Source organism: Schistocerca cancellata, chromosome 7, assembly GCF_023864275.1.
Source record: "Schistocerca cancellata isolate TAMUIC-IGC-003103 chromosome 7, iqSchCanc2.1, whole genome shotgun sequence".
In the NCBI taxonomy this organism is placed as follows: Eukaryota; Metazoa; Arthropoda; class Insecta; order Orthoptera; family Acrididae; genus Schistocerca; species Schistocerca cancellata.
Window position 1 is genome coordinate 553,637,711 of NC_064632.1, and position 22,330 is coordinate 553,660,040.

Genomic DNA, 22,330 nt, shown 5'->3' on the forward strand with positions numbered 1-22,330 from the left:
GTCTCTCCCTATAGCTTAACCCTGTTTTTCTCAGAATTTCGAACATCTTGCACCTTTTCACATTGTCTAACACTTTTTCCAGATCGATAAATCTTACGAACATGTCATGATATTTCGTCAGTCTTGCTTCTATTATCAACCTCAACGTCAGAATTGCCTCTCTGGTACCTTTATCTTTCCTGAAGCCAAACTGATCGTCATCTAACACATGCTCAATTTTCTTTTTCAGTCTTACGTATACTATAATTGTCAGCCAACTTGGATGCATGAGCTGTTAAGGTGATTGTGCGATAATTCTCGCACTTGTCAGCTCTTGCAGTCTGTGGAAGTGGCTGAATGATATTTCTCTGAAAGTCATATGGTAGTTCCATACTCACACATTCTACACACCAACGTGAATAGTCGTTTGTTGTCTCTTCCCCCAATGATTTTAGAAATTCTGATGGAATGTTATCTATCCCTTCTGCCTTATTTGATCTGAAGTCCTTCAAAGCTCTTTTAAATTCTGATTCTAATACTGGGTCCCCTATCTCTTCTAAATCCACTCCTGGTTCTTCTTCAATCACATCAGACAAATCTTCCCCCTCACATAGGCCTTCAATGTATTCTTTCCACCTATCCGCTCTCTCCTCTGCATTTAACAGTGGAATTCCCCTTGCGCTCTTAATGTTACCACCCTTGCTTCTAAGTTCACCGAAGGCCGTTTTGAGTTTCTTATATGCTGAGTCAGACCTTTCAAAAAAAATGGTTCAAATGGCTCTGAGCACTATGGGACTTAACTGCTACGGTCATCAGTCCCCTAGAACTTAGAACTACTTAAACCTAACTAACCTAAGGACAGCACACAACACCCAGCCATCACGAGGCAGAGAAAATCCCTGATCCCGCCGGGAATCGAACCCGGGAACCCGGGCGTGGGAAGCGAGAACGCTACCGCACGACCACGAGATGCGGGCATCAGACCTTTCGACAATCATTTCTTTTTCGATTTCTTCACATTTGTCATGCAACCATTTCGTCTTAGCTTCCCTGCACTTCTTATTTGTTTCATTCCTCAGCGACTTGCATTTCTGTATTCCTGAATTTCTCTGAACATTTTTGTACTTTTTTCTTTCATCGATCAACTGAAGTATTTCTTCTGTTACCCATGGTTTCTTCGCAGTTACCGTCTTTGTACCTATGTTTTTCTTTCCAGCTTGTGTGATTGCCCTTTTTAGAGATGTCCATTCCTCTTCAACTGAACTGCCTACTGAACTATTCCTCGTTGCCCTATATACAGCCTTAGAGAACTTCAAGCATGTCTCGTCATTCCTTAGGACTTCCGCATTCCACTTCTTTGCGTATTGATTCTTTCTGACCTATCTCTTCAGCCTACTCTTCATCGCTAGTAAGTTGTGACCTGATTCTGTATCTGCTCCTGGGTAAGCCTTACAATCCAGTATCTGATTTCGGAATCTCTGTCTGACCATGATGTAATCTAACTGAAATCTTCCCGTATCACCCGGCTTTTTCCAAGTATACCTTATTCTCTTGCAATTCTTGAACAGAGTATTCGGTATTACCAGCTGTGATTTATTGTCGAACTCCGTTACTCTTTCTCCTCTCCCATTCCTTGTCCCACGCCCATATTCCCCTGAAACTTTTTCTTCTATTCCTTCTCCGACAACTGCATTCCAGTCTCCGATGACCATTAAATTTTCATCTCCTTTTACGTACTGCATTACCTTTTCAGTATCTTCATATACTTTCTCTACCTCTTCATCTTCAGCCTGCGACGTCGGTATGTGTACCTGTATTATCGTTGTCAGTGGTGGTTTGCTGTTGATTCTTATCAGAATTACCCTATCAGTGAACAGTTCACAGTAACTCACCCTCTGCCCTACCTTCCTATTCATAACGAATCCTACTCCTGTTATACCATTTCCTGCTGCTGTTGATATTGCCCCATACTCATCTGACCAGAAATCCTTGTCTTATTTCCATTTCACTTCACTGACCTCTGCTATACTTGATTATTCAATCTTTTTCTCATGGTCACTTCCCGCTTGGCAGTCCCCTCCCAGAGATCCTAAAGGGGACTACTCCAGAATCTTTTGCCAATGGAGAAATGGCTCTGAGCACTATGGGACTTAACTTCTGAGGTCATCAGTCCCCTAGAACTTAGAACTACTTAAACCTAACTAACCTAAGGACATCACACACGCCCATGCCCGAGGCAGGATTCGAACCTGCGACCGTAGCGGTCGCGCGATTCCAGACTGTAGCGCCTAGAACCGCTCGGCCACCGCGGCCGGCAATGGAGAAATCATCATGACACTGTTTCAATTACAGACAACATATCCTGTGGATGAACGTTATGTGTCTTTAATGCAGTGGTTTCCATTGCCTTCTACATCTTCATGCCGTTGATCATTGCTGATTCTTCCGTCTTTAGGGACAGTTTCCCACCCTAAGAACAAGAGAGTGCCCTGAACCTCTGTCCACTCCTCCCCCCTCTTTGATAAGGCCGTTGGTACAATGGGGGTGACTTCTTATACCGGAAGTCTTCGGCCGCCAATGCTGATTATTAATCGAAATTTAAGCGGTAGCGGGTTTCGAAGCCGGAACCGATGACGTTTTGATTACTTATCAAAGACGTTCCTCTATATCGTAGTTAGTAAGCGTAAAACCAAGCACATGTGTGCGACCTCTTAATGCATTGACTAAAGCGGCTTGTACTGTGCACCTCTACCTAATTTACAAGGCTTACAGCTAATATCCACACTTGAATGATATTTCTGGTTTTCTTTTCTGGCAACATTTCATGTACCGTCATTGCAGTTCGTTTCTATGTGTATCTCACACAAGTCTATGAATGTAAATTTTGAATTAGGGAGCTCACACAGGTCGCGCGGGATTAGCCGAGCGGTCTAAGGCACTGCAAAAAAAAATAATAATGGCTCTGAGCAGTATGGGACTTAACATCTGAGGTCATCATTCCCCTAGAACTTAGAACTACTTAAACCTAACTAACCAAAGAATATCACACATCTCTGCCCGAGGCAGGATTCGAACCTGCGACCGTAGCGGTCGCGCGGTTCCAGACTGAAGCGCCTAGAACCGCTTGGCCACACCGGCCGGCAAGGCGCTGCAGTCATGGACTGTGCGGCTGGTCCCGGCGGAGGTTTGAGTCCTCCCTCGGGCATGGGTGTGTGTGTTTGTGCTTAGGATAATTTGGGTTAAGTAGTGTGTAAGCTTAGGGACTGACGACCTTAGCAGTTAAGTCCCATAAGATTTCACACACATTTGAACATTTTTGGAGCTCACAGATAGAGGTACCACCAATAATTTTCCCGCGCACCATTAGTGGTCTGAAACGGGAAAACAGGGGAATAATAGTGATACACAGAATACACTCCACCACTCACCACAGGGTGGCTTGCGGAATTTATATGTAGATGCAGAGTAGGTGTTGGTAACAGTTGAAGATGAATCAGTCTGATTCAAGTCTATCTCGTATTTTTAACCAAGGCGACACTGGCCTGGAACCGCGCGACCGCTACGGTCGCAGGTTCGAATCCTGCCTCGGGCATGTTTTTGTGTGATGTCCTTAGGTTAGTTAGGTTTAAGTAGTTCTAAGTTCTAGGGGACTGATGATCTCAGAAGTTAAGTCCCATAGTGCTCAGAGACATTTGAACCATTTGAACGACACTGGCACTAGAAACCTCACTCTTTCCTTTGTTGCACAACTCGACGTAATTATGCGACGTGACGAGGAGTGGGGAGATGGGAGATGCGTGGGTGGTAGTATAAAACTATCAAAACATCCTTACCGAATCCGAATCCTCAGCAAGCAGCGTGGGAATGACACACTATCGGAATAATGTGAACGTTAGCAACAATTAGGCGTCTCCGCATCGAAAATGGTAGCTCAGAGATAACGAACCGTCAGTGGCGGAGTGATCTAACCCACTTGCATAATTTCGTCCCCACAGAGGAGGAACAGCCGTCGGCGGTCATCTATTGTGTTCAGCGCAGTATCTCAGAGAACAATGACGGACGAACGCAGAGGCTGGCTCTGTTGTCGCTGATAACAGCCGAGCACATGTGAAAATAAGACACGCGCCGCCGGCACCGCAATAAACAGAGGGACCTTGAGGCTAGGTCGTAGCGCACGGCAATTACAAGAGGCGTTTGGCCGAAACGCAGGAAGAGCGAAATGACAGACGTCACGCTCAGCTGGCGAAATGACCCCCGCTGGCTTCATAAGGACCCGCACCACCGGAACGCGCCTGTTTCTCCTGGACCTGCGTTCACCATTCGGGCCACGTCCAGTCCACGGAGGTGCGCCGTTGGTGACGGTCAACGTCGGAATTCTGAGCACTAGCACGGGAGATACCACGTTCCATCTCCGGCACATATGTAAGTAGCGGCAGTGAAAGGCACGTCTTTTTCTATTTAGGTATCAGTTTTCGGACTGGTCTGAAGCGGACCGCCACATATTCCTTTCTTATGCCAACATCTTCATCTCAGGGCAGCATTCACGCCATACGTTCTCAATTATTTGTCGAGTGAATTCCGATCTGTGTCTTTCCCTGCAGTTTTTACCCTCTACAGCTCCCTCTGGTACCGTGGAAGTTTTGCCTTGATGTCTTAACATAAGCTCTGTCATCCTGTTCCTTCTTCTTGTCAGTATTTCCCACAGGTTCCTTTCTTCACCGATTCTGTGGAGAACATCCTCGTTCCTCACATAATCAGTCCACCTAATTTTCAACATGCTTCAATAACATCTTATCTCAAGTGCTTCGATTCTCTCTTTTCCGGTTTTCCCACAGACCATGACTCGCTACCATACAATGTTGTGCTCCAAATGTACATTCTCAGAGAAATCTTGCTCAGATTAAGGGGGGGTAGGACGTCAAACGGGCCGACGTGGAGAAGGAGAGGCACCACAGGACATTTTAATTTCCGCTGTCTATACTTTTACAAATAAATTCATAAAACTTTGTCAGCATGACTAGGAAGGATTCAGGATTCACGCTCATAGAAGTGGAAGTTCACAAACCTAACAAAATAAATTTTTTTACATGTGAAATCTCATCATTTTTTCGTTTACTATTGCTGCATTGAAAACACTAGAATTTATTTAATTTATGAAAAGATGAATGAGTTGTTACATTTCAAACATCACGTTTAGAAAAAAAACTCAAATTTTACAGTTGATTATCTCAATTTTTACCACAGTTTTAATAGATTTGGAAAATTCTGGAGTTTCATAAACCTGTAAGCATGGTTTGTAATGCTGTGCAAAATTCGTCGAAGAACTCCTGATGCTTATGAAGGAAAGTATACCTAGAGCAACAAATGCAGCCAATAATAAGCGAAAAAATGATGAAATTTCACATGTAAAAGAATTATTTTGTTATTTTTTTGAACTTTCACTGCTATGAGTGTGAATCCTGAATCCTTCTTGGATATGCTGACAAAGTTTTATGAGTTTATTTGTAAAAATATAGATAGCGGAAATTAAAACGTCCCGTGGTGCCTCTCCTGCTCCAAGTCGGCCCGTTTGATGTCCTAGCCCCCTTAAGGCCTGTGTTCGATACTAGTATTCTTTTTCCGGTCAGGAAATTCCTTCTTTTCTGTGCTGGTTTAGTTTTTAAATCCTTGATTCGACCGTCACACTTTATTTTGCTTCCAAGGTAGTAGCAAATTTATTTCACTTGCTTGTTCATGCTCGAGAATGTTGATGTTAAGTTTATCGTTAGTAATATTTCTGCCACATCTCATTAAATTCCTCTTTCCTCTTCGATTTACTCGCGATCCATATTCGGTACTCATTATACTGTCCATATCATTCAACAAGTCTTGTTATTATTTCCCGTTTTCACCGAGGACAGCAATGCCATCGGCGAATCTTATCATTGAAATCAATTCACACTCAATTTTAATTCCACATTTGAAGTACCTTTTATTTCCGCAACTGCTTCTTCGATGCATTGGTCAGACCGTAGGAGCAAAAAGCTGTAGCCGTGTTTACACTATTTTTGATACAAGTCCTTCCTTCCTCGTCTTTCAGACTTATTTTTTTGCTTAATGTTAATATCCACATAAGATCAACAATCTCTTACGTAAGTTAGAACTTAACGTAGGATTACACTGCGTCCAAAGGTAAAAAAAAAATTAAATATTTTATCCTGTGGCTTTTTTTTAGAAAGAGGATATACTCAATGAAATTTGACATTATCAAGTAGTAAAACGTAATATATTTGAAACACATTATTTTGTTTACAGATGTCTTGTTTGCATTTGCTAGATATATTACAGCGAACTGGTTTCGATGATACTGACACGTCATTAGAACTAAAAATCCAATATATTGTTACGAAAGTAACCTATCAGGGCGTCATCAAACATTCATTATGGTCAATTAAATTTCTCTTCTCCCCCTTTCTGTTCAGTACCGCCTTATTAGTTATATGATCTACCCATCTAATCTTAAGCATCCTTCTGTATCACCGCGCTTCAAAAGGATCTATTCTCTTTTTGTCTAAACTGTTTATCGTCCATGTTTCTCTTCCATACATGGCTACAAATACTTTCAGAAAAGGCTTCCTGACACTAAAATCTATCCTCGATGTTAACAAATTTCTCTTCTTCAGAAACGCTTTGCTTGTCATTGCCAGTCTACGTTTTATACCCTCTCTACTTAGACCATCATCAGTTATTTTACTTCCCAAATAGCAAAAATCATTTACTGCTTTAAGTGTCTCATTTCCTAATCTAATTCCTGCAGCATCACATGATTTAATTCGACTATGTTCCATTATCCTCGTTTCGCGCTTGCTGATGTTTATCTTATGTCCTCCTTTCAAGATACTGTCCATTCCGCTGAACTGCTCTTCCAAGTCCTTTGCTATCTCCGACAAAATTACAATGTCACCGGCACACCTCAAAGTTTTTATTTCTTCTCCCTGGACTTTTTATTCCTATTCTAAATTTTCTAAACCACTTAAATGTCATATGTCTATCATATTTGATCAAGAAAATTATGAATACAAGACTGAAAAATTATCCTGCCAATGGAGAAGACTCTTTGATGTATTACACGGTTGCTTTTATTTGAGACGCATTTTGTTCACAGAACGATAACAACCGTTACCGGTGTTAGACAAACACTAACCATCTTCAGATTCTGTACGAAATAGACTGTACTTAGTAAAGAAGGCTTTGTCATACTAAATCTATCTCTTACATGTAGTATCACAACGCATTGTCCGGGTAAGGCCACATGTGTTATTTAGAATTTGAAGATGACCAATATATTTCCGAAATGGATAATGATTTTTGTCATATCATTAATGTCGTTGTGCCTAAAGTAAAACGAAGTATATATGTTGCAGAGAGTTGGTTTCTCATCCAAAGTCTTGAAGTGAGTTGGCATAGCGTCTGTTTTCAACGGCGTTTCTTATTCTGATTCCACAATCGTCAACGTTCGCAAAAAACGAATTCTGTGTTCTGTCTCGGAAACTTCTATAGTTGTCGATAGTTAGATGTTTTGTATGAATCTGCTTCGTGGTGAATTTGTTGAGTGGTGAAGCGATTGTCAAAACAAACAGTCACTAAAAATAACTGGAACTATGTGGCAGTGGCAGGAAAAAAGAAACAGTAATGTTTTCAGGACGTTTTTAGAGCAAATAGTTTTCTACAGGACCGCTTGCTGTTGATAAAGGAGGTTATTTTTATTGTGGTCTTGCAACTTCCGATCAATTAAAAATCTCATGTAAGCAGTAACCCCACATCGTTTCCTTAATCGAAGTCCCGCGTGTAAAATATCTTCAAAAGTGCTGAATTAAAACGTCATACTGAATGGCGAAGTCTTACCATATGAACAATGAACATTTAGTAAGCGATAAACTCTTTTCTTTTCATTGTTTTGAGTGGGGAGGGAGGGGAGCGGGTCAGCGACAACAAGTTTCGAAACAGTTTGAAATTGTGTTTAGAACTTATTGGAAATCGCTGAGTGCCGCCATTATTAAACTCTGGATGATTATAGTTTGGGCAGTTTGCGCCATGAGCTAGGTTAACTCAAGACAGATACAGATTTCCTAATTTTAATTCTCGTTTTGTTGTGTTAAGCCTTGAATGAAAGCTTGTGCTTCGTAACGTGGAGATTATGACTGCGTTAAAATTTTTAGATTTGGAAAATAATTATATGAAATACAGGAAGATCAAAACGGCTAAGCACGAATCTACATCTACATCTATACTCCGCGAGCCACCTTACGGTGTGTGGCGGAGGGTACTTATTGTACCACTATCTGATCCCCCCTTCCCTGTTCCATTCACGAATTGTGCGTGGGAAGAACGACTGCTTGTAAGTCTCCGTATTTGCTCTAATTTCTCGGATCTTTTCGTTGTGATCATTACGCGAGATATATGTGGGCGGTAGTAATATGTTGCCCATCTCTTCCCGGAATGTGCTCTCTCGTAATTTCGATAATAAACCTCTCCGTATTGCGTAACGCCTTTCTTGAAGTGTCCGCCACTGGAGCTTGTTCAGCATCTCCGTAACGCTCTCGCGCTGACTAAATGTCCCCATGACGAATCGCGCTGCTTTTCGCTGGATCATGTCTATCTCTTCTATTAATCCAACCTGGTAAGGGTCCCATACTGATGAGCAATACTCAAGAATCGGACGAACAAGCGTTTTGTAAGCTACTTCTTTCGTCGATGAGTCACATTTTCTTAGAATTCTTCCTATGAATCTCAACCTGGCGCCTGCTTTTCCCACTATTTGTTTTATGTGATCATTCCACTTCAGATCGCTCCGGATAGTAACTCCTAAGTATTTTACGGTCGTTACCGCTTCCAATGATTTACCACCTATGGCATAATCGTACTGGAATGGATTTCTGCCCCTATGTATGCGCATTATATTACATTTATCTACGTTTAGGGAAAGCTGCCAGCTGTCGCACCATGCATTAATCCTCTGCAGGTCTTCCTGGAGTACGTACGAGTCTTCTGATGTTGCTACTTTCTTGTAGACAACCGTGTCATCTGCAAATAGCCTCACGGAGCTACTGATGTTGTCAACTAAGTCATTTATGTATATTGTAAACAATAAAGGTCCTATCACGCTTCCTTGCGGTACTCCCGAAATTACCTCTACATCTGCAGATTTTGAACCGTTAAGAATGACATGTTGTGTTCTTTCTTCTAGGAAATCCTGAATCCAATCACAAACCTGGTCCGATATTCCGTAAGCTCGTATTTTTTTCACTAAACCTAAGTGCGGAACCGTATCAAATGCCTTCCTGAAGTCCAGGAATACGGCATCAATCTGCTCGCCAGTGTCTACGGCACTGTGAATTTCTTGGGCAAATAGGGCGAGCTGAGTTTCACAATAGTTAGAGGACAAATGTAAGGATGTAGAAGTATGTGTTACTAGGGATAGATACTGCCTACAGGAAAAATTAAAGAGACCTTTGGCGGAAAGAGAACTACCTGTATGAATATCCATAGCTCAGATGGAAAACCAGTCCTAAGCAAAGAAGGGAAACCAGAAAAGATTAAAGGAGTGTATAGATGGTGTGTAAAAGAGAGATGTACTTGAGGCAATATTATGGAAAGGGAAGAAAACGCAGACGAAGAGGAGAAAGGAGAGATGAACTGCGTGAACGATTTGACAAAGCAGTGCAAGACTTAAATCTGAATCAAGGCCCCGGGAATAGACAACATCCTGTTAGAGCTACTGATAACCTTGGGAGAGAGAGCCACGACGAAACTCCTCCATCTGGTGAGCAAGATATGTGAGACAGGCGAAATACCCTCAGACTTTAAGAAGAATATAATAATCCCAATTGCAAAGAAAGCACGTGTTGACAGGTGGGAAAATTACCGAATAATCAGTTTAATAAGTCATGGGTGCAAAACACTAACAAGAAGCCTTTACAGAAAAGTGGAGTAACTGTTAGAGGCCGACCTCGGGGAGGAACAGTTTGAATTCCGGAGAAATGTAGGAACACGTGCGGCAATACTGACTCTACGGTTTCTCATAGGAGATAGATTAAGGCAAGACAACTCTATGTTTATAGCATTTGTAGACTTAGATAAAGTTTTTGAAAATGTTGACTGGAATACTCTCTTTCAAATTTTAAAGATGGCATGGGTAAAATATAGGGAGCGAAGGGCTGTTTACAATTTGTACAGAAACCAGATGGCAGTTATAAAGCTGAGGAGCACGGAAGGGAAGCAGTGATTGAGAAGGGAGTGAGACAGGGTTATACAGAGTGTTACAAAAAGGTACGGCCAAACTTTCAGAAAACATTCCTCACACACAAAGAAAGAAAATATGTTTTGTGGACATGTGTCCGGAAACGCTTACTTTCCATGTTAGAGTTCATTTTATTACTTCTCTTCAAATCACATTAATCATGGAATGGAAACACACAGCAACAGAACGTACCAGCGTGACTTCAAACACTTTGTTACAGGAAATGTTCAAAATGTCCTCCGTTAGCGAGGATACATGCATCCACCCTCCGTCTCATGGAATCCCTGGAGAATGGCGTATTTTATCACAGCCGTCCACAATACGAGCACGAAGAGTCTCTACATTTGGTACCGGGGATGCGTAGACAAGAGCTTTCAAATGCCCCCATAGATGAGAGTCAAGAGGGTTGAGGGCAGGAGAGCGTGGAGGCCATGGAATTGGTCCGCCTCTACCAATCCATCGGTCACCGAATCTGTTGTTGAGAAGCGTACGAACACTTCGACCGAAATGTGCAGAGCTCCATCGTGCATGAACCACATGTTGTGTCATACTTGTAAATCAAATCAAATGGGCATCTGCCAACTCCGCATTTGTAAACATTGCACTGACTGCAAAACCACGTTTGTGAGGAACACTAACCTGTTGATGCTACGTACTGATGTGCTTGATGCTAGTACTGTAGATCAATGAGTCGCATGTCAACACAAGCACCGAAGTCAACATTACCTTCCTTCAATTGGGCCAACTGGCGGTGACTCGAGGAAGTACAGTACATACTGACGAAACTAAAATGAGCTCTAACATGGAAATTAAGCGTTTCCGGACACATGTCCACATAACATCTTTTCTGTATATGTGTGTGAGGAATGTTTCCTGAAAGTTTGGCCGTACCTTTTTGTAACACCCTGTATATTGAGCAAGCAGTAAAGGTAACGAAAGAAAAATTTTGAGTAGGAACTAAAACCCAGGGAGAAGAAATAAAAACTTTGAGGTTTGCCGACGACATTGTAATTCTGCCAGAGACAGCAAAGGACTTGGAAGAGCAGTTCAATGTAATGGACATTATGTTGAAAGGAGGATATAAGATGAACATCAACAAAAGCAAAACGAGGATAAGGGTATGTAGTCAAATTAAATCAGGTGATTCTGAGGGAATTAGATTAGGAAATGAGATACTTAAAGTAGTAAATTAGTTTTGCTATTTGGGAAGTAAAATAACTGATTATGGTCGAAGCAGGGAGGATATAAAATGTAGACTGTCAATGGCAAGAAAAGCGTTTCTGCAAAAGAGAAATTTGTTAACATCGAGTGTGGATTTAAGTGTAAGAAAGTCCTTTCTGAAAGTATTTGTATGGAGTGTAGCCATGTATGGAAGTGAAATATGGACGATAAACAGTGTAGACTAGAATAGAATGGAAGCTTTTCAAATGTGGTGCTACAGAAGAATACTGAAGATTAGATGGGTAAATCACGTAACTAATGAGGAGGTGTTGAACAGACTTGGGGAGAAGAGACATTTGTGGTGAAAGCTGACTAAAAGAAGGGATCGGTTGGCAGGACACATTCTGAGACATCAAGAGATCACAAAAATGGTTCAAATCGTTCTAAGCACTATGGGACTTAACGTCTGAGGTCCCCTAGACTTAGAACTACTTAAACCTAACTAACCTAAGGACATCACACACATCCATGCCAGATGCAGGATTCGAACCTGCGACCGTAGCAGGAGCACGGTTCCGGACTGAAGAGCCTAGAACCGCTCGGCCACAGCGGCCGGCCGAGGGATCACTAATTTAGCACTGGAGGGGAGATTGGGGGGTAAAAATCGTAGAGGGAGACCCAGAAATGAATACAGTAAGCAGATTCAAAGAGGTGTAGGTTGCAGTAGTTACTCGGAGATGAAGAGGCTTGTATAGGATAGAGTAACATGGAGGGCTGCACCAACTGAAGACCACAATAACAACACGAAAGAACAAAATTTTTGTTGTCCATGGAATCCATATAGTAATATAGACTGGTGTGTGAAACTTGGCGGAAGTAACTCTCACATGATGTTTCACTGCCAAGTATCATAGCTCAATGAAACTTGGACCATACATAAAAGGAGCTGCTGCAGTAAGGTACAGGAGGTAAATGAAACAAACGTCCAAAGAGACGAACATAAATGACACTTTTATTCAAAGACAATAATACACTGAAGTCACCACGGTTAATCATATTCCCCTGAACATTATAAAAGGCAGGACGTGGTTATTAACAAGGTGTGTGATCACCACAAAGGGCAGTGCCTGCTCCATCTGCGGTGTTCGAAGTGGTCGTGCATTACCATCCATGAACATGCGGTCAGGGGCAAATGCATTCCTGAAAAGACGCATTTTGGAAATAAATACAGTGTCGTAATAACGATGACAGGTGGGTGTACAGTGTTCAAAGATTAGGAGGTCAATGCGCCAATATAACACACTTCCCCACGCCGCAATACTTGTACCACCAGAACGATCGCGTTGGACAGTTTTCCTGAATGCAGGTGTTTCCACCTCTCGCTATGCGACGGTACGTCCAATATTGTCGAACATGATCGTTCTAGTGGTCCAGTTATTGTGGTATAGGGAAGATTAATGTTACATGGGAGTACTGACTTCCAGATTTAACAATATGATACAGTCACAGTCAACGTAAAGAGTTCGACACTGTGCCACACCATTGACAGCTAAGATACAATCATAAGAAGTACCATCACCAATATTCTCGACGGTGAATGTTACACAGAAAGGAAAGAAGATGTGCCCCAAGCTGGTGTAATAGGACCTCCAATATTTTGCATATCACGCTGGTGTCGCTACCAGAGATGAATTTTTTAATGAAACAAACACTGACATAAACTTTAATTCATTCGTTGATAAATTCATATCATAATTTGGAAATAGCTTTCCTCATACACTAATCAGAAATCACATTAAGCAAAAAAGCTTGCACCACCACAGAGATTTATAGCATATTGTGAAAGAAAAAGGTAAATTACCTTTTTGAAGAACAAGTAAAGATCATACAGTAGTTGCACACTACAAAAACTACTCGTAATTCTTAACAGAGATTATTAAAAAGTCTAGGAACATGCACATTAGGTAATAAATCGAGATTTAAATCTGTATGTAACATAGTGAAACAAGAGACAAGAGAACAGGTCACAGAACCGGATAATGTCACTACCGAACTGAATGGGAGGGCTATAAATGATGAGTCACAGGTAGCAAATATATTTAATAATCATCTATTGAATATAGTAGAAATTATAGGGACAAACAGTTCAATAGAAAAATCACAGCAGTTTGTTGAAAACGTAACTCTCATAAAATTCAATCATATGGATGTCCCACCCACTGCTCCTTCTGAAGTTAAGAAACTTATATATTTTCTTAAAAATAAAAGCTTATCTGGATTTAAAGGAGTTTCCAACAGGTCACTAAAGACTTGTTGCCGTATAATAAGCAATTTTTTCCGAAATATGTAATGCATCATTAACTCAGGGAATTTTTCCACACAAACTGAAATGCGTCATTGTTAAACCCCTCTATAAGAAGATGAAATCAGAGATGTAAATAACAACCACTGCGTTTTACTACTGATATAATTTTCCAGAGTTTTTGATAAGATAATGTACTCTAATATTTCACCAGAGCAACAATAGTATCCACAGTAAGTCACAGTCAGGGTTGCTGAAGATTTGCTCAAATGAGAATACAGTTTACACGTTCACTCGCCAAATTTTACAAACATTAAATAACGAAATAGCACTACTTGGTATTTTGTGACCTATATAAGGCACTTCACCGTGTGAATCACAATACTATTTTCATAGATAAACTAAGGTTTTATGGAATTGAGGGTATAGCCAACCAATCGACACTGTCAAATTCAACCAAAAGAATGTAAAAATTCGTACTTAATAATTCTACAATTGTAAGTAGCATAGATTCTTCCGACTGGGGAGAAATCCACAAGGCTCAGTCTTAAGTACACTATTATTTCTGATATAAATGACGGACGTTCCGTCTTATACACAACAAGTAGAATTAGTTCTTTTTGCAGATGATAGTGCCATCATTTTCGTCATACGAAAGGTAGACACGACAGTAGAACAAATGGTAAATAATATTCTTAGCAGTATTATTAAACGGTTTTCCGCAAATGGTCTCACTCTTAGTTTCATAGAGACCTAACATATTTGGTTCTGCTCATCTATAGGTACTACACCAATGGTAAGTGTTCTACATGATGAGAGAATAATAACAAATATGTGAAAACATCACAAATTCTGGGTGTCCATACTGGTGAGAATTTAAAGAGAATGAAAAAATATTTTTGGAGTACTGAACTTAGTTCAGCCACATTTTCATTGCAAAACTTGGGAAGAAACATATAGGTAAGTTGAGATTTTTACATATTTTCATTCAGTAACTGCATGTGGAATAATTCTCTATGGTAACTCACCTTTAAGAAACAAAATCGTAATTTCTCAAAAACGTTCTGCAAGAATAATATGTGGTGCTCACCCAGGATCATCCTGTATACACATGTTTAAGGAGTTAGGCATTTTGACTACTACCTCACTGAAAATTTATAGCCTTAACAAGTTTGTTCCAAATAACACACTACAGTCAAAAGGAGCAATGTCGTACGTAATTACGACACCAAATGAAAAAATGGCAATTATTATTCCACATTAAATTTGTCTTTAGCACAAAAAGGGGTGCAGGATGCTGCCGAAAAAGTATTTGCTCATTCACCCAATGATATAAAATGTCTGTCAGACGGAAAAAAGTTACATCTGAAAACAAAATGAGAAAGTTGTTTCATGACAACTTGTTCTATTTTGTAGGAGAATTTCTATTTTTGTACTGTGCAAAAGGTGATGAGCAGGAATTACAAATTCGCATCTGTATTAAACAAACCACTTGTAAATGGTCAGCATGTAGCGATAATTACAAATGAATGTTTAATGTAAATATAAAATGAGTCCGCTTCACATTATTACTAGTAATCTTACAAATGGCCCACAGACCTTGAAACTAACAGAGTAGAGGACTTGTCAGACAGAATCAGCAGCGTTATAAGATGGTTGGTTCACAGACGACGCAGTTTTCTGCAGGCAAGTACTCGTATTGCCGTTGGTGATGGTTCGGAGATGCATAAAGACTTGGAAAAATATTCTACTTAGTGTAGTGAATGGTAGATATCTTTAAATGTGGACAGATGTAACATAACACCTTTAACAAGAGTGTTGGAGAAAATAGTGTAAGTGTTCGCGGTTTAATGCTAACAAATGGAACCCGCCTAGCTCGCTCCCTGATATATTCGAAACTTGGCGCGGCGCAAGGGGGTGAAAATAAAGGGACATCTGTATCGGCTTAGATGCCAACACTCAACAGGTTTTCGAGAAAATGACGGCCAGACCTTCAACGCGATGCCCATCGGTCCACTAGCTCATCGCATGACGTAGTGAGTAAGTGGCGCAGTGGCTACGAACACGGTTTCGAAATTGCCCGTCCCGTGTTCAAATCCAATGTTATGTTTTGTATTTCTTTTTTTGAGGCGGAAGTATGTCACATCAGTATTTTTTATGACATCGTGAAATACAATGGAACTACTGACAAAAGAAATAAAATAGATTTTATCGTTGATTATACATAACCTCCCATAATCAAGGATAATTGAAAATTAAAAATATAAAAATACTAGTATTTCAAGTTTTGCTTTTTCATTTTTACTTTTTTGGCTTTAAAAGAACCAGTACATTCATAAAAACATTCAGAGCATAAAAATTAGGAGCACCACGAGCAGCGTGCAAAGGCACAGTCACATTTTTTTATGTGAATATCATTAGGAAAACAGCCTAGCAATGTGGTAACAGTTTCACGATAAACCAAGCATCTCGAAGCATTTTCTCGGAATCAGGAGCCTGCAACTGATTATGGATCAAAGTGTGTGCTTCAATTGCATCGATTTTACTTGCGATTTCCTTTTGATGACGGTGACAGTTGAGCACCCGCGAATGTAGTTCTTCACTTGTCATTAAAAGCATGCGTCGCAGAGCTTACATAACGGCATGTACTTCGGCGGGATTAGTTTTAATGAACATGTCGGTATTCTGATTTCATCGACAAGCAGAGCGTCGTGTAAGTATGGATCGTTTTGCCTACCGCCCGAGTCAATAATGTACAGAAATGGTTCCATTTTCACGAAAGAAAATGCAAATAGATTATGGTCGTATGTAAAGAACAAGAGCGAAAAGACACAATCAAAACCTTCACTGCGCGAGAACAGTGGTGATGTTGTTGATGACAGCGCTACTAACGCAGGGATACTAAATAGGGTTTACCGAAATTCCTTCAACAAAGAATACAAAGTAAATATTTCTGAATTCGAACCAAGAGCAACTGCCAACATTATAACTTAGAAACTGATATCCTCGGCGTTGCGTAGCAGCTTAAATCACTTAAGGGGCTCCGGAACGCCCTATACTTGCAATGTTAAAATAACGCTTATAAATTACATCTTTCCTCACAAAGTATTTGAGGTAGGAAGTTGAACTTTTTACAGATTATTTATTGGAATATGGGCTACAACTTAACACAGGGATTTTACAAAATTTTAGTTCAGTTATTAAAGATGATTTTTTTCAATTGTAATGAAAATTCAAAACATTTTTTTGCAATATTTTATTTGTATATTCAAAAATATACAGTTTTTTTGGAAAAAGGCTGTGTTAAATTATGCAGAAGGTACTGTGTAACATTTACTGAAAGTTTGAAACAAATATGTTTGGAAGATCCTTAGAAAACATGTAATTAGTATGAGAAAATAAAAGTTTTGGGAATCGAGCGACAAAGATTGGATTAACTTTTTAGTGCATTCCAGGTCCATAGGATGGATTATCTTCATCCTCTGCAAACTCCTCCTCCAGCTTCCTCTTGTTCCTTCCTCCTGTTTACTCTTGCTTGTATTTCTAGACTCTTTACAGCCCTGTCTGCAGCCCGAAGGCGTTCCTTGTCTAATGCAAGCATCACTCGTACCATGTTAGAAACTATCTTCATTCCCATATTTCTAAATACCTTGCACCTTACAATATTGCCATCATTGAAAGTCGCAACAGTATCATACACACCAAAGTGAAGTGTTTCTATTCCAACAAATACAGTCTTGGGGATTCTCGACCATATAACACTATTTACACTTTCATTGGGGTTTTGAGTTTTTCTGTGAATACACTTTTTCAACAGTTCAGGTGCTGCTAAGTCTCTGAAAATAGGTTAGCCACAACACATTCCTTTTCTCACATCACTAAAATGTACCTGATGAACACGGACGTTAATAATAACACAATTTGCCAGCAGTTTAACAGCGCCACAGTGGGTCACGCCCATGTAGAACACATTTCAAAAAAAAAATTTAAAAATAGTTGTAGTCTTCGGAATTGAATAAATTATATATCTATTAAAAGGTAATAGTCTGCAGAATCAAAAAACGCAAAAAAGTAAAAATTGAACTTTTCATGATTTTGAGCCTTTCCGGAGCCCCTTAATAAAGTTAAGGCCTCCGGTCCTGATCGTATCCCACTCAGGTCTCCTCTCAGAGTACTCTGATACAATTGCTCCATATTTAGTACAATCAAAATACAACCGATAGCTCGTTGAAAGATCCATACCTAAAGACTGGAAAGTTGCACAGGTCACGTCAATACCCAGGAAAGAAGGAGTAATACGCTAAATTACAGACCCACATCTCTAACGTCGACTTGTATTAGGAATTTCCAACATATACTGTGTTCGAAGAAAACGATTTATTAATAAACAAACAACAATGATTCAGAAAACATGGTTCTTGTGAAACACAACTAGCTTTCTATTCTCACGGGCCTGCGGCTGTGGCCGAGCGGTTCTAGGCGCTTCAGTCCGGAACCGCGCTACTGCTACGGTCGCAGGTTCGAATGCTGCTTCGGGCATGGATGTGTGTGATGTCCTTAGGTTAGTTTGGCTTAAGTAGTTCTAAGTCTAGGGGACTGCTGACATCAGATGTTAAGTGCCATAGTGCTCAGAGCCATTTGAACCATTTTTTAATCCCACGAAGTAATCATTGCTGTTAACTGTGGATATCAATTTCCTTCCATATTTTTAGATTTCCAGAAGGCTTTTGTCACGTACCTCAGAAGCTACTTCCAATCAGATTGCATGCCTAAGGAGTATCGTTTCAGTTGTGCGAAGGTGGTTAACCCTTATTGACAAAATCTGTTTTTAATAAGGTTTCAAATCCTTATTTCTTTCGCCGTTACTTCCATTGTAATTCACGATAAAATGTTGATGTGATACGCGGTGTGATCAAAAATTAACACGGAGCGCGGTGGCGCAGTGGTTGGCGCACGTAGCTTGCATTCGGTAGGACGACGATTCAAATACGCCTGCGGCCACCTTCATTTAGGTTTCCCGCAATTAACGCTCAATCGCTGCAGACAAATGCCGGGATTGTTCCTTTGAAAGGGCACGGCCGACTTTGTTCCCCATACTTCCCTACTCCGATGGAAGTTCCAAGCGGCTTTTCGCGGATGATGCTGTTGTATACAGAGAAGTTGCAGCATTAGAAAATTGCAGCGAAATGCAGGAAGATCTGCGGCGGATAGGCACTTGATGCAGGGAGTGGCAACTGACCCTTAACATAGACAAATGTAATGTATTGCAAATACATATTGTATGATTATATGATAGTGGAACAAACACTAGGAGCAGTTACTTCTGTAAAATATCTGGGAGTATGCGTACGGAACGATTTGAAGTGGAATGATCATATAAAATTAATTGTTGGTAAGGCGGGTGCCAGGTTGAGATTCATTTGGAGAGTCCTTAGAAAATGTAGTCCGTCAACAAAGGTGGTGGCTTACAAACCACTCGTTCGACCTATACTTGAGTATTGCTCGGCAGTGTGGGATCCGTACCAGGTCGGGTTGACAGAGGAGATAGAGAAGATACAAAGAAGAGCGGCGCGTTTCGTCACAGGGTTATTTGGTAAGCGTGATAACGTTACGGAGATGTTTAGCAAGCTCAAGTGGCAGATTCTGCAAGAGAGGCGCTCTGCATCGCGGTGTAGCTTGCTGTTCAGGTTTCGAGAGGGTGCGTTTCTGGATGAGGTATCGAACATATTGCCCTAGGAGTTCAGGAATGTAAAATTAGAGAGATTCGAGCGCACGGAGGCTTTCCGGCAGTCGTTCTTCCCGCGAACCATACGCGACTGGAACAGGAAAGGGAGGTAATGACAGTGGCACATAAAGTGCCCTCCGCCACACACCGTTGGGTGGCTTGCGGAGTATAAATGTAGATGTAGATGTAGATGGGACCGATGACCTCGATGTTTGGTCCCCTCCCCCGAATCAACCAACCAACCGAAAAGTAACGGGAGTTTTTTTTATTTTGGCGGCCGTGTACAACGGATTTTTAATATTTTTTTTTTTGTATTGTTGTTGCACACGTTCCTGATGTATGTTTGCATTTTCATCTGATATGACTATTTAGTTTTAAATGACATTCGAGAAGGTTATATGTGTTTCCGAGTGCCCGATGAAATTTTGGTTTCGGAAAAGATGGATCAAAGAATGTGCATTAAATTTTGCTTCAACTGTGGAATAAAGAGAAGCACCGCAGTTGAAATGTTGACTGTGGCTTTTTGTAACTCTACTACGAATAAGACAAGAGACTGCGAGTGGTGTAAATGTTTCAAAGAGCGTCGAGAAGACTTCGAAGGCAATGACCGCCCTGGACGCACTAGCGCATCAATTACTGGCGCCAGTGTGAAAGGAGTCACCAGATACGTTGCTGATGATGTCAGCATATCCTTTTGCTAACGCCAATCATTTTTTCTTTCGGATGTTTTGAGCATGAAATGTGCGGCAGCAAAGTCTGTTCCGAAATTCTTGAATTTCGACCAACAACGACGTCGCGTAGACATCGCTCAGGAACTGTTGGATGAAGTCGACAACGATCCAGAACTTGTAAAGAAGATTGTAACAGGTGACGAAACATTTGTATAAGGGTATGACGTCGAATCCAAGGACCAGTCGTCCCAGTGGAAACTGCCTGAAAAGCCAAAACCGAAAGAAAATTCGCCAAGTTCGATTACGTTTGAAGGTTCTTTTCACTGCTTTTACGATTTCAATGGAACAGTATGTTATGAGTGTCTGCCTTATGACCGTACGATCAATAAAGAGTACTACCTGGAAGTTAAGTGCCGTTTGAGTGATGCAGTCCGAAGAAAACGACCGGAATTATGGCAAAACCACTCGTGGAAAGAGCATCACGATAATGCTCACACCTCAATGCATTTAGTGATGTTTTGGCATAAAAGTGAAACCGTTATGTTGCCTCAGCCACCGAATTCACCGGACATAGTCACCTTCGACTTCTTTCTATTGCCGAGGCTAAAGAGAACGCTGAAAGGACGTCGTTCTGCCACCATTGATGAGATAGATGGGCTGGATAAAATGTAATGGCAATGCGGTTGTAATTCATACAGACTTTATTGACAGACGTTCACCGTATCACACACCCTCAACATAATAGCACCATATCTCGATCACCTTCCCGTACGCAGATGGAGGGCGCAGTACAACGTCTTATTTATATAAATGGTATGCCCTCTAGTATTACGGGTAATTCTAAAATATTTCTGTTTGCTGATGACACTAGCTAGGTAGTAAAGGATGTTGTGTGCAACACTGGCTCGGTTTCAAATAGTGCAGTTCATACGTTCATGGCTCGTAGAAAATAAACTAGTTCTAAATCACAGTAAGACTCACCTTTTACAGTTTCTAACACACAATTCAACAAAATCCAACGTTTTAATTTCACATCATGGGCGTATGATTGGTGAAACTAAACAGTTCAAATTTCTAGGTGTTCAGATAGTGAACCGTCGTGGAAACCCACGTTCGGGATCATGTGACACGGCTTAATGCTGCCATTTTTACTATTCTAACAGTATCTGAAGTGAGTGATGGTTCGACACGAAAATTAGTCTACTTTGCTTATTTTCATTCGCTTATGTCACACGGTATTATGTTTTGGGGTAACTCTTCCCATTCTAAATGGATATTTTTGGCTCAGAAACGGGTGGTTCGGGCAATAAGTGGCGTAAATCACAAACCTCTTGTCGACCCCTGTTCATTAGTCGGGGTATTCTGACATTGGCTTCTCAATACATATACTCTTTACTGTCGTCTCTTGTTAACAATATCAACTTATTCCCAAGAATAAGCAGATTTCACTCAGTTAATGCTCGGCAGAAATCCAGTTCCTTAACTCTTTGTGCAGAAAGCCAAGCAGTATTCTGCTGCATCCATTTTCAATAAGCTTCCACAAGAATTCAAAAACCTTAGCAATAATCCACGCGCTTTCAAATCGAAACTGAAGTGTTTCCTCACGGGTCACTCCTTCTATTCTGTTGAGGAGTTTGTTGAAAAATTAAGATGATTCTTATGTCATATTGTTGATTGTGTTTACTTAAACTTATAGCTTGACTTGTTTGGGTTCATAAGCATTTTATGATATCTGTTATTACTTTCATGTTGTAATTTCACGTACTGACAGTTCCGTGACCTTGGAGATTTGCTCCCCAATTTGGTACTACGGAACTAGACGTGCAAGCAAATAAAAAAAAGAAGTCAGCCAATTCATCTCTGTCGATGTCTCTCAAGGACCATCCTGTGGCACGGAGTATGTTTTTCCTTGTGTTGTAACACTTGCCACGAAGAGATTCCTTCATTTCGGGAACAGGACGTAATCGCACGGACTCATACTGGACGAATGCGGTGGATGTTCCAGCATCTCCCACCCCCACACGTACGCATGAGCTCCTGCACGGCGTTCGCCATGTGGCGCAGTGCATTGTCATGATGGAGGACGGGATGCAGTGCCGGAAGGAAAGATTGTTGCGCGCTCCGACTACATGCCCCTTCAGTCTTGGTCCACGCATGTTGTTCGTCTTTCCTAAACATACTCTTAGGGAGGTAGAACCGGCTTCCTGCACTTT

At 40.9% G+C, this 22,330-nt stretch overlaps 1 protein-coding gene across 3 annotated transcripts in view; it reads left to right on the plus strand.

Moving 5' to 3' along the window:
- The first annotated feature begins 4,270 nt into the window (after positions 1 to 4,270).
- Positions 4,271 to 22,330, plus strand: part of LOC126092335 (uncharacterized) — a 58,645-nt gene continuing 40,585 nt past the window's right edge. For 2 of the 3 annotated variants that reach the window (XM_049907872.1, XM_049907874.1), the window contains exon 1: positions 4,291 to 4,401. The gene's annotated coding sequence lies outside the window, so the exon portion shown is untranslated. Of the gene's footprint in view, positions 4,402 to 22,330 lie in introns of all 3 variants that reach the window. The other variant, XM_049907873.1, reaches the window with a different exon arrangement.